Genomic DNA, 12,988 nt, shown 5'->3' on the forward strand with positions numbered 1-12,988 from the left:
TGACCGTCACCAGAGAAATGCACCTCACCTTTAGCAGAGACCCACCAGGGTCTGTATGCATTGTTCCTCTGATTAAAGCCAGGTAGAGAAAGCACCTGATGTCGAACACCTCCCAGTGATTTTCTCCTCCCAGTTACAAACTCCTTTTATGGGCCTCAGGAGTTGAAAGCAGTCAATTTGTCCAAATGGACCATGCATCAAATAAAAAAGTTGAAACTCTGAGTGCAGGTGGTTTTAAAAAAGGATAATATACTTTATTAAAAAAAAACTACTCACATTCCATTGGTAAAAAAATAAGCTTTTGATAAAAACGATTTTGCAAGCAGCCACACACGCTGTATGCAATCGTTCAGCTCTTATGCTCCACCCTACGTTATGTCAAGGGGCGTAACTTCATCAGGGGTGTGGAGACAGGAGGAAGAGCGAGTATATACTGTATTGACACTGTGGCACTTTTAACCCTTCATCCAGCTTATGACACAAAGCAAGTACAAAATGAGCACAAAAAACTATATATCACCGAAAAATAGTCCTGCAACAAAAGACAGGGCTAGAATGGTGAAAACTTTCTGTTGCTATAAGACACAAACACTACTAATCATTGCATGCCATATGAAAAAAACCTCTAGAAGGAATAATAAGAGAACATGTTGTTCTGAGCGATAATGTGAACTAATCCTGTTCATGAATCAACTAAACTAACCTTATATGTGAATAAAACTGTGTGAGTCCCTATATAGACAAATATACAGGTGAAACTCGAATAATTAGAATATCATGCAAAGTTCATTTATTTCACTAATGCAACATAAAAGGTGAAACTAATATATGAGATAGACTCATTACATGCAAAGCAAGATAATTCAAGCCGTGATTTGTCATAATTGTGATGATTATGGCTTACAGCTCATGAAAACCCCAAGAACCCCAAATCCACAACCTCAAAAAAGTAGATTATTACATGCAATCAATAAAACAAGGATTGTACATAGAACAATATCGGACCTCTGAAAAGTACAAGCATGCATATGTACTCAGTACTTGGTTTGGGCCCCTTTTGCAGCACTTACTGCAATTACTTTTGCATGATATTCTAATTATTCGAGTTTCACCTGTATATCAAATATTGTGAACTCACAAGTGTTGTGGGGTATGAACCACCATAACTATAAGAAGTGAAGTGAACTGATAAAGAAGATTGTCATCACATTGTTCATCAAATGAAATTTTAAATTATATAAAATTAAATCCTCAACTAATGTGAGAGCAGGAGTGAAGGTAGTGATAAACCACATACAACCCCTCAGTTGTATCTGATACTTTATAGTTTAATTCACACAGCACAACTCTTTCATTGTCAAATTGTATATTATATCTGATCTGATCACACAGATTCCTGCTGCTGCTTTGCTTGATTGGATTAGTGGCGCAAAGTCTTCTATTATATATTTACCCAAATATTCTCTAATTTCTATCCATCCTTTAGGGAGAACCACTTCACCCCTATAAAGTGAACTGGTATGGACCCCTTTCCAGGACTGCAGTTCCTCCATCCTGGAAAGCAGTGTTTTCACTCTTTCTGGCAAAGGTCAGACCGTGAGTAAACCAGTAGGACTGTTCTATCTAAATTAATGCCAGACTGGAGAATTATGGGGTGAGATTACCCCAATGTTTTATATCATATGGGGCTACCAGTATAAATAAATGTACATAGTTACATAGTATTTGAGGTTGAAAAAAGACATAAGTCCATCAAGTCCAACATATTGTGTGTGTTTGTGTGTATGTATAGGTCCCTGTGTCATCTCATTTTTAAGAGTACCTGTACCCCTGTACATTATGGTCACTCAGGAAATCATCCAAAAGCTTCTTGAATGATTCCACACTATTAGCTGAGATCACTGCCTGTGGCAGAGTTTCCAAACCCTAAGCGCTCTAACTGAGAAGAACCCCTTACGCCCCTTGTGTTGGAATTTTTTTCCACCGATTTTAGGTGGTGGCCTCTAGTCTTTGTTATGGAGTTAAGCGTAAAGAGTTTGTTGGTAATGTTGCTTTGACCATTGAACATCTTGTACATGAAAATCATATCCCCCCTTAATCTCCTTACTTCCAGCGTGAACATATTTAAATTTAGTAGCCGTGTCTCATAGTTATGGTCCTCCATCCCCTTCATGAGTTTGGTTACCCTCCACTGGACTCTTTCCAGCTCCAGGACATTCTTTCTGTGCACTGGTGCCCAAAACTGGACTGCATACTCCAGGTGAGGCCGAACCAATGATGTGTACAGACTCAAAATTATAGACTTGTCCATGCAAAACATTCCCTTCTTGATACAGGACAGGACTCTACTAGCTTTGCTTACAGCAACCTGGCACTGTAAGCTATTATTTAGTCTGTGGTCTACTATGAACTCCAAGTCTTTCTCCATTTCTGACATCCCTAGTTGCATACCCATAATTTTATAACCCATTTGCTTATTTTTAGTCCCAAAGTGCATAACTTTGCATTTATCGACATTAAACCTCATCTGCCATATAGTTGCCCACTCCCCTATTTTGTCCAGGTCCTCCTGCAATGTTATACCATCTTGGTCCGTTTCAATTAGCCTCACGATTTTTGTATTGTCAGCAAACATTTAAATATTGCTGTTTACACCCTCCCCGATGTCGTTAATAAACAGGTTGAATAGCATAGGGCCTAGCACAGAACCCTGAGGCACACCGCTCATGACACTAGCCCAGTCTGAAAGGGCGCCATTTATTGATACTCTCTGTACCCGTTCCTTTAACCAGTTCTCTATTCATGCACACACCCTACCATCTCTGCCCATAGACCTCAGCTTGTATAGTAAGCGTTTATGAGGTACCGTATCAAAAGCCTTTGAGAAATCCAGATATACCACATCCACAGACCTCCCTCCATCCAGATCTCTACTTACCCCCTCGTAGAAAGTTAGCAGGTTAGTTTGACAGGAACGGTCTTTCCTAAACCCATGCTGATTATCATTAACTATACCGTTATCCTGAACAAATTCAACCAAATAGTCCTTGATCATCCCCTCTAACAGTTTACAAACTACCGATGTAAGACTAACTGGTCTATAGTTCCCAGGTTGGCATCTTGCCCCCTTTTTGAATATTGGAACTACCGTAACCCTCTGCCAGTCAGTTGGGACTCTACCAGTCATGAAAGAGTCCTTAAAAATGAGGAATAATGGTCTTGTTATAACCTCGCTTAGTTCCTTAAGTATCTCGGGGTGTAGGTTATCTGGTCCCACTGCTTTATTTGCATTAAGTAGCTTTAAGTCTTTGTTGTATCCCAGTTTCCGTCAACCACTGCGGTATATTTTTTTGTTGAACTATGTGTTTTATCATGAACATTAAACCCGTCTTTTTCGTGAGTGTATACTGAGGAGAAAAAAGTGTTCAGCACCTCGGCCCTCTCCTTGTCATTTGTGACTAACTTCCCTTTTTCATCCTTTATTGGGCCTATCTGCTCCTTTCTCCCCTTTTGACTTGTTTGGTTTTTTTTTACTAACTGTGGCGATGTGCTTTTCACACTCTATTTTAGCTGCTCTGATTACTTGTTTGCATCTTTTATTCCATTCTTTATAGTTATGGAATGCCAATGTTGTCCCCTCCATCTTATATTTTCTAAATGCCACTCGCTTTTCCTTGATGTGTTGCTTTACATTTATGCTTAGCCATACAGGCTTAGTTTGCGATATTTTACTTTTATTACCTAAGGTATATGTGACGGACCCCCGTACTCATGATGAGTATGTCCGCCGCTGTCTTCTTCCTTGCTGAGGAGATATTGGAACCCGCTGATCTGTAGCTCCCAGTTTCCCCAGTCACTAGCCAAGGCTTGAGTGTAGGGTAAACAAACTCTGCTTTATTGAGCAACTGCACAAACTTATATACAGCAAGTGATGAAATCAGAATATAATCCCATCACATCCACCCTCCCCACCCAGACCATCGGTCTGCTCAACACCACAGGTGTCCACCTGCTAACGAGCTCCAGACAGCCATATCAGGAGCCTGGCCAGAATGTCATTGTTCTGAGCTCCCTCAGAGTACAATGGGAGATAACGAGGGATGGTGCTGATAGTCTTTCCCTAACCAGGTCACACAGCATAACGCACTCAAACATAACTCAATACCAATACACATTTAACTTAACCAATACACATAAACTGATCACCATGTCGTCACAGTATACACTTGGCAATGGCAATATGTAATGTGTTTTTAAAACATTCCCACTTTTGGTCCGATTTTAGTTTGTGAAATAAGTTTTCCTATTTGATGTCCCCCACTAGGTGGCACAGTTTATCAAAGTTAGCCCTTCTGAAATTTAGGGTTCTTGTCCGACCAGCCTGCTTCCCTTTCCTGTGTCCAATATTGAAAGTATTCACATTGTGATCACTGTTATCCAGTGTCTCCCCAATTACAATATCCTCAATTATGCTCTGCATTATTAGTAATGATTAAATCTAGGATGGCATTTTTCCTAGTTGGAACCACAACCATCTGCTCCATGAAATTGTCACGCAACATGTTCAGCAAGCGGCCCGCCTTTGTCGATCCTGAGGTACCATTAACCCAGTTTATGTACGGGTAATTGAAGTCACCCATCACGACTACATTGCCCTGCTTCCCAGTTATTTCTGTTTGGGAGTGTAGATGAGCCTCCTCCCCTATATTTGGTGGTTTATAGCAAACCCCCACTATAAGTTTATGCCCAGCGTCCGTCATATCTAATTCTAGCCATAAGGATTCCATGTCCTCTCCACTATTTGACGTCCGGTATGTGCATTTTTAGATTATTTTTAACATAAATGCATACCCCCCCTTCTCCCCCTATGTCCATCTTGAACAGGTTGTACCCCTCTATATTAGTAGCCCAATCATGTATGCTGTTTAGCCAGGTTTCCGCTATTCCCACTATATCGAAGTTCTCTTTGCGCAACATAAGTTCAAGCTCTTCTAATTTATTAGCTAGACTCCTAGCGTTGGTGTACATACATTTAATTCATGTCTTGTTATGGGATAAACGTTTATTTCTTTCTTGTTTCCCACTACTTTTTTTGTTTGGCCTTGATATCGTTTGTTCATTCCTAATTATATTAATTTGGGCCATAGGGTGTACTATATTGTCTGAATTGACACTGGTGACTGGAGCGAGCCCACTATTTACTCCTTTATTATTTTCCTCTGTTTTATTTGGATTCATGTGTACTTTTTCTCTATTTAATTATTTATATAATTTTACTTTTATACCCCCCAATTATCTAGTTTAAAAGCTCAATTTTGTCATTGGTGCCGATGTACACCATGAGAGCTGGGTTGTGCCCAACCCCATCTAGTAATCTGTCAATTCATTCCGCAATGTGTCGAACACGCGCCCCCGGTAAGCAGCACACTGTTCGAAGCTCACGGTCCCGATGACAGATTACCCTGTCCGTTCGCTTGATGATGGAGTCTCCAACCACCAAGATCTGCCTCTCGTGACCCTCCATCCTGCTCCCATCCTCGCTGGAGCAATCACTCCCCCCTGCGGATAGAGGAGGCTCCAGCAGTGTCCCCCCTGAACTATTATCCACAACATTCTGCAACCTGGCATATTTTTTGGGGGGTGAATCAGTTCATGGCTGACCTCTCTGGCCTGTGTAGGCACGAATCCTAGCACCGGCCCTGGACTAATACCAGAACCTTTGGAAATAGAAAATATGGTTTTACTACAAAGAAGTGGTTCCCCTGTAAAAACAGGGCATTTTGACAAGTACTTGTAATTGTCAAAATGCCCTGATGTTTGCACTATGTTTTTTTTTTCCCACTTACCTTTGGTGCGGGAGAACAGCGGCGAGTCAGCTCTGGTCCGGTGGGAGGAGCTCCAGGTGGGGTCCTAATTTAGCTGGCCGGCAACTGCCTGAGGTGCCGCGCGTGTCGGGATCCTCTGGCAGTCGCCGGCCAGCTAAATTAGGACCCCACCTGGAGCTCCTCCCACTGGACCAGTGCTGACTCGCTGCTGCTCTCCAGCACCGAAGGTAAGTGGAAAAAAAAAACATAGAGCAAACATCGGGGCATTTTGACAAGTACAAGTACTTGTCAAAATGCCCTGTTTTTTCCGCCCTCACTCTGCAGCGCCGTCAGGTGGCCGCCTGACTTGCCTTACGGTAGCGCCGGGCCTGTATCAGTCTTCAAAAATAAACACCATCTGATAAATTGTTTGTACATTGTAAGAACATTAAATACACATTGGCATGGGAAGTTTTACAGAAATGGTTATGCTTAGTGTAAGTATATTAGAAAAAGATTTATACTGGGGCCATGTGAAAAAGAGAAGCAATTACAAGTTCTCCACAGGAATTTTTATTTTCTACATAAGAAAGATATTTTATCTTCTCTCTCTGACATTTTGTATCATTTTTTCTTTCATTGACCTAAACAAAATGTGCTTGATACTTTATTAGAACCATTTTCTAAGCTATTAATCAATTCAAATGTCAATCAAACAAAATCTTCATAATACCTCATTTTCATTTCAAAGGCTCGTTTGCAGTCTTAATTCTTGATGTGAAGGGCTTTCTGACAACGATTTATGCATTGCATTGGATTTAAAAAAAAAAAAAGATTAATTTTCTGTGGATTTTCAGAGCCAAATACTTTGCTTCATAGATAATAAAATATGGGTTTTATAGAGCACTTTGCTTTAGGTCCCCTCTTGTGAATAATTATTTGGAAGATTTTGTCTAGAAATTATTTCTTATAGCAAAGAAATGTTCACAAATGCCTTAAATTAAAAGGGCATATTCACTGTGAATAAATGATTGTCCTATATTTTATCTTTCAGAGGGAATTCTTTATTAATTTCTTACTTGAATGTTATCTTGCTGTAAAATCTTGTTACAAATAGTAAAGTAATTGCATAATTAAGCCTGCAAATGTAAAAGACTGAGGAGAGTGAATTAGTTCTGTTAAAACCTATAAATCAAAGCTTAAACAAACAGTATGACATTTCAAATCTCACTTTATTATGTTCATTCTCTGCTTAATATACAGGGAGTGGGATTTATCAAAACGGGAGCAGACAAAAACTGGAGCAGCTGTGCATGGCAACCAATCAGCTTTTCTTTTTCATTTTGAAATCTTCACAACAACAAACTAAAGAGAGAGGGTTATTGGTTGCTGGGTTGCTGTGCACAGCTGCTTCAGTTTTTGTCTGCTCCAGTTTTGATAAATCCCCCCAAGTATATTTAAAAGAGAACTATGGGGTAACCTTTTTTCCCATAGTTCTCTTTAGGGTCATGGGAGGGCATATACTAAGGTCCTCCCGTGACCCAAAGCTCAGTATATAGTGAGCTGTTGCCGGCTATATACTGAGAGCGCCACAGCTGGGACAGATCCCGACAATAGCGTCAAGATCCACCCAGCTGGCTGATTGACAGGGGGATCTGCCTATCTAGAGGCAGAGCCAGCTGTGCCCACACCCTCCCCCATCTGTTTCTCCAGTCAGTGCTGGAGGAGTGGAGAGGGGAGGGGGGGAATCCCTGTGGGGAGCAGTGGATGACAATCACCACTCTCTGCAGGGAGATGATCAGGAAGTTAGCAAGAAATGGTATGTGTTTGCTCATTTCCCGATCAATAGAGCCGACGTTTGACCGTTTCAATGTTACACGTCGGCTCTAACTATGAGGATGAGTGTAAATCACTCACCTCATAGTTCTCCTTTAAGTAAAAAGGGTGTATATACTGTATCATTAAGGTTCCGTTCACATCAATGCCATGCACTAGCTTGTGCAATTCCGCGAAGGATCCCGCATCACATGTTGCAATATTAGGTGCACTGTGGTGCAATCAGAGGTGTGTTGTATTGCACCACATCCCATGGCTATTACATGCGATGTGGTACAATTCGATTCAAAGAAAAAGGTGCACATACTTCTTTCAGTGCAATTTAGCAATAGTAGGCAGCCCATTCAAATTAATTGACTGCCTACCACAGCGCTCCACAAGTGCACTCTGCATCACCTCTGCATTTCAGAGGTGTGAATGAGGGTGAAAGTGGGGGAAGGACAAAGATGACAACAGAAGGAGTAGCACAAAATGAAGAGAGGGCACAGATGTGCATAGAGGGCAATGTCTGAACACCATGTCAGAAAAACATTAGCAAAGACACTTTCTGCCAGTGGCAAATAATATGAAATCTTTTAAACTGAAATGGGTACCCCACTCCAGACATTAGCACAATTTACCTCAATACTCAATACTGTGAGGGCATACTAATCCAACACTCCTGCTGCCCATGCCTACTTACAATAACTTAATTGACGGAAGGGGGCCTGGGTCAGCAAATGGAAGGACAGCATTGGCCTATAACCAAGACAGCATAAGCCCTTTAACAATGACAGCAGTCTCTACTACTCATGAAAATTGTAGTAGCCATATCACCCCCATTAAGCCCTAGGAGTCTGGGCATGAAGAATATTTGACCACAAAATGTAGTTGCAAAAAAATGTATCTTAAAACACTGGAAAAAAATTACTTAACCCGTTAAGGACAAAGGCCTTTTTTTTTTTGCTTACATGTTATAATCCGCATTTTAAGACTGAAACCCCCTGAAACTGATTACTTCAAACCCCCAAACATTATATTTTTTTTTAAAGCCGTCATAGGCGTTTAGCAAAGGTTTTCTCTATGTGGCTGCCTCGGCTGAGGCCGCCCTGTGTTTTGTCTGAAACATTTACTCACAAGCAACTTTAACCTGGCACATTCAACCAACATAAATACATGTAGAGTCTCTTATCGGGGAGAAAAAAGAAAAAAGAGACTTCATGGCTTCAGTAAAGGCTTGCATATATAACAAATAGAAAAGCCGAGATAAGGTTATCTCCTGAACCCATTACAGCCATCATCAAGTTTTCGTTACACCTGACGGCAACTTCAGCTTCGATTTTTGGATCTCCGTCCAGGAAAAAGGATATCAAATCACTCCACGTTGTGGTGAGATCCCTGATACAAGGGAAATATCTCTGATACCAGGTATTACCATTGAGAATATTAAGGCTTCCCCAGGGCGTGCCTTTACATTGTTTTCCATAACACTGTTAAAAAATAATCAGCTGAATGCAGCTATATATATGTTTGTGTGTGTGTTTTGATACCTTTTTCATATGTTTGTTATACATCTTTTAGCATCTCTATAATAAATATTTTTATAAATATCTGTTGCATACTTTGAAGGAATGGTGGGATCCCTTTTGGGGAAAATTTTATTTTTTGCTAATATATATATATAAACAGGGGACCCTCCTTCACAATAACCTGTGCGGTTTTACACTTTACTAAACCTTCCTTTCCCCATATATATGTCTGTTTGATGATAATAGCGCCCTGATTTTATTTTACAGCCAGCGGCTGTCTGCATTATGTAAGTTTGGTATTTTGCCATGGCGGGAAATGTATTCTTGATGCTATGTAGTGGTGGGAGGGGGTCTGGTTTTATACGCATTATGTTTGTCTATTTAAAGGTGATGGTATTTATGAGCAAGGTGTGCGATCACCACAATTAACTAAAATGGCTGGTGAGAGACAGCTAATTATAAAAAATTATACACAAACTTTAAAAACACTTAAAAAAACATATTTATGATCTATCACACTTAAAAAAAATGTGATAGATCATAAGTATGTTGTTTTTTTAAAAGTGTTTTTAAAGTTGCACATGTCTACTTTGCTTATGACATCATTGGAGTGCTAAAAGTCCATGGTATATGGATCCTGGTGTCCTAATCCCCCCAAAATAGGCCTGTTTTTTTCTACATATTAGGAATTGCATATGATTCTTTTACATTCATATCTAATCAGCAAAATAGATCAGCAGCAGACAGCACCAGCAGCACATTCAACACTTCAGAACCCATTATCATTTAGCTCTTCCATTGCCAAAGCATTTACATCCTAAGTCTATAACACTGCATGTATTTGCTACTGTATAGTCCTTTTTCTTTTTAAAAGTATATTACAAAGCAATCAGGTTAAGGAATGCTGTAATTTTGTAGTGTGTACCAATAATACATTACACTAATTCACTGTTTAAACAGCAATTTCTTTCAAAGACCTTCATTATCATATTGTGAACAATTATTACAGAAAGTAGGAGTAGTGTAGCCAGTGCTTTGGTAATGAAAGTAAGACAATCATGAAAATATGTACAGTTTTGCTTTTTTCCAACAAAGCCTCAGGGGACTAACTACCCATAAAGTGTTATTATGCCCTAATGATCCATCTCCTTATAATTTAACCACAGTTCACTACAGGAGAAAATGTTAAGTCTAGAAGAGACCTATTTAAATCTTAGAAATCAAAACCCCATCATTGAGACTCATTTAAGCAAAGAACATTAAAAAAATGTTTATACCTAGTCATTTTATACATTCATTTTTGGACAGAATGAACATACTGTATTATGGATTTATCTATTTATCTTTAGGTTACATTTTAAAGTGACCATTTTTTTATGGTATTTACTGTATGTGTATAAAAATTCCTGTGAACTCTAAAATATTAGCTGAAGCAGCACATTTGTGGATTGCAGGAAACCTTACAGAGATATGAAAATGGGGAGGTGCCCCATCACGCTTTCTGCCCTAGAGTGACAATGCTGCTCCCCTTTTATAATTACAGTACAGTAACTGAGCATTATCCCTCTAAGGCTAGCCATACACCTATCAATTTATTTTGTTCAACCCACAGGACCCCATTCCTGCATCAACACAAACAGTGTGTCGATCAAGGAATCCCGCTGTTTACATTGTATCCGGCGACACCTATCAGAATACCCAATCAAAGTGGGCAGCTCATTGGCTGCTGGCTCTGAACGGTCGAAATTTTTCCAGCAGGCCCCTTCGATCAGCTGATCGAGGACTGCCAGCTGAAAGGGAGCTGACAGCCCCACACAATGTGTGAATTTCTGCCGATACATTGAAAACCGGCTAAAATTTGACCTGTGTAAATAAAGAAACAAAAGGCTGATAAAAGAAAACAAATGTATCCATCAGATCAAGGAATAGTAAACTACAATATACAGTATATATGTTGTATTCTTGGGCTTATATCCACTTACATAGTGAGCAGGACTTAGAGGCGCAGGGAAGTCTGGCAACATCCTGTCAACTTCGGTGACCAAGTAGTGCTGAGTAAGGGCTACTAAGCCACCAACCTGTGAACTGTTGTTTGTGTCTGGAGGACATTGTGCTTATGTATTTAAATGACTACTTTACACCGAGACCCATCACTACTTCAAACCAGAGACCGAACCAAAGCAAAATAACATGTTTAGATGGACAGTGCATGGGAAGATGGGTCACATACACTCATTCAAGTATAAATGGAAGTTCCGAGTGCTGGCATCAGAGAAAATCATTAGTGGACAAAGTCCACTCAGGTGCACATCAGTGCCCCCCTGGTTGCCATGTCTTTAAAAAGACTTTCTATGAGAGCAGGCACTCACTTGGTAATAAAGGCAAACTTGCCATTCTTACTGTCTCTCCAAATCATGTGACCTATCACACATTTACACATAAATGTACACATAAATAGCCAAATAGCCTCAGGATACAGCAAAAGTGAAAGGATAAAGGTGGACTGAGCTCCATCGAAACGTTGATAATAAAAATGCTGATGCATTGACTTATCCCCGCTGCAAGACCTGTGAGTGCCTTTATATTTATTTAGGATATTTATATACTGTATATATTTCATGACACCAACATGGCAGCATACGAATGGGTAGGCTCCGCCCCTCACCCAATCACAGGACTAGTTATACTATAAATTAGGCAACCGTTCTTTTTTCTGTCCTTACTGATCAAGCCATTTATACTAACAATATTTGGGATTTTTACCCCCACCTTGCTGGTTTCTACTGGCCTGCAGCACAGGTTCAGCCTCTGCTGTTGCGAAGTTCCCTTTGTTTAGGTGGCTAAATGCAATCTTACAAGGAAAGCCTCCCCCATAACTTGAGAGTTTTTATGCATTTTGGTGCATTCCATTGCGATCAGATGCAGCTAAAATAGGGCAAACAGTATGTTTTCTGATTGTGTCAGAACTGACTGCACTGGTGTAAACAGAGAACCAGAAATCCCCCTGGAAAGCATTGTGACGTGATTTGATGCAGCTGCCAAATGGACTGGACTGCATCACAACTGCATCTGGTGTGAACTTGCCCTCAATGGAATGGCCATTCTAATCCATGTGGAAGCACTGCCCCAGAGGTACAGGACACTGCTATCCCCAGGGCCAGTTCAGAAAGCTCTGCAGTGTGCAAATTAAAGTATCTGCTGCTGGAGCAGAAAAAACTGCTGACTTTGCTGCTGCTTCCATTCCAGCTTATAGAATCAACTCAATTCCGTGACTTTATGGCCTGTGCTATACCACAGTGGCAGGTACCCAGTTGCCATTATTTTGAAGAGAAAGCCATCTCTGCCCTCAACCAGCATGTGAAATGTAATCTGTCTGTATCACTGGACCATGCTGTTAGCAGTAGGATGGGGCATACAGCTGGAGCTGGTGATAACACCACATGTCTTGTCTGATTGTGAAAGTGCAGTCAACTGTATCTCCTCCTCCTCACTGGCCTCATCCTCTGACTCACTGGAATCAAAAGTCTCCACAAGGACCCAGTGCATATGTAACATCCTAGGCACTGCCATGCTGGGTTGCAGCTTGTATGCCTGGTAGACAGGAGCCACACTGGGTGAGAGTTGTTTGCGGCTCACCAGGCCAAGAGGTAGCTGACTCCATGCCATCTTCAGACAGGCAAGGTCTTATATGACTACGGCACAAACCTGTTGGCTGCCTTTCGCCTGAGAAAAATCACATATACTGTATATCTTGAGTGGCACAAGTCCTCATCCTGGTGGTGCAGCAGTTCATCATACAGTACCCTTGCTTCCAGGAAGTCCTTTTGTCAGGCCAGAAGG

Source organism: Nanorana parkeri, unplaced genomic scaffold (genome assembly GCF_000935625.1).
Source record: "Nanorana parkeri isolate BGI_ZX_2015 unplaced genomic scaffold, ASM93562v1 scaffold471, whole genome shotgun sequence".
NCBI classification, from domain to species: domain Eukaryota; kingdom Metazoa; phylum Chordata; class Amphibia; order Anura; family Dicroglossidae; genus Nanorana; species Nanorana parkeri.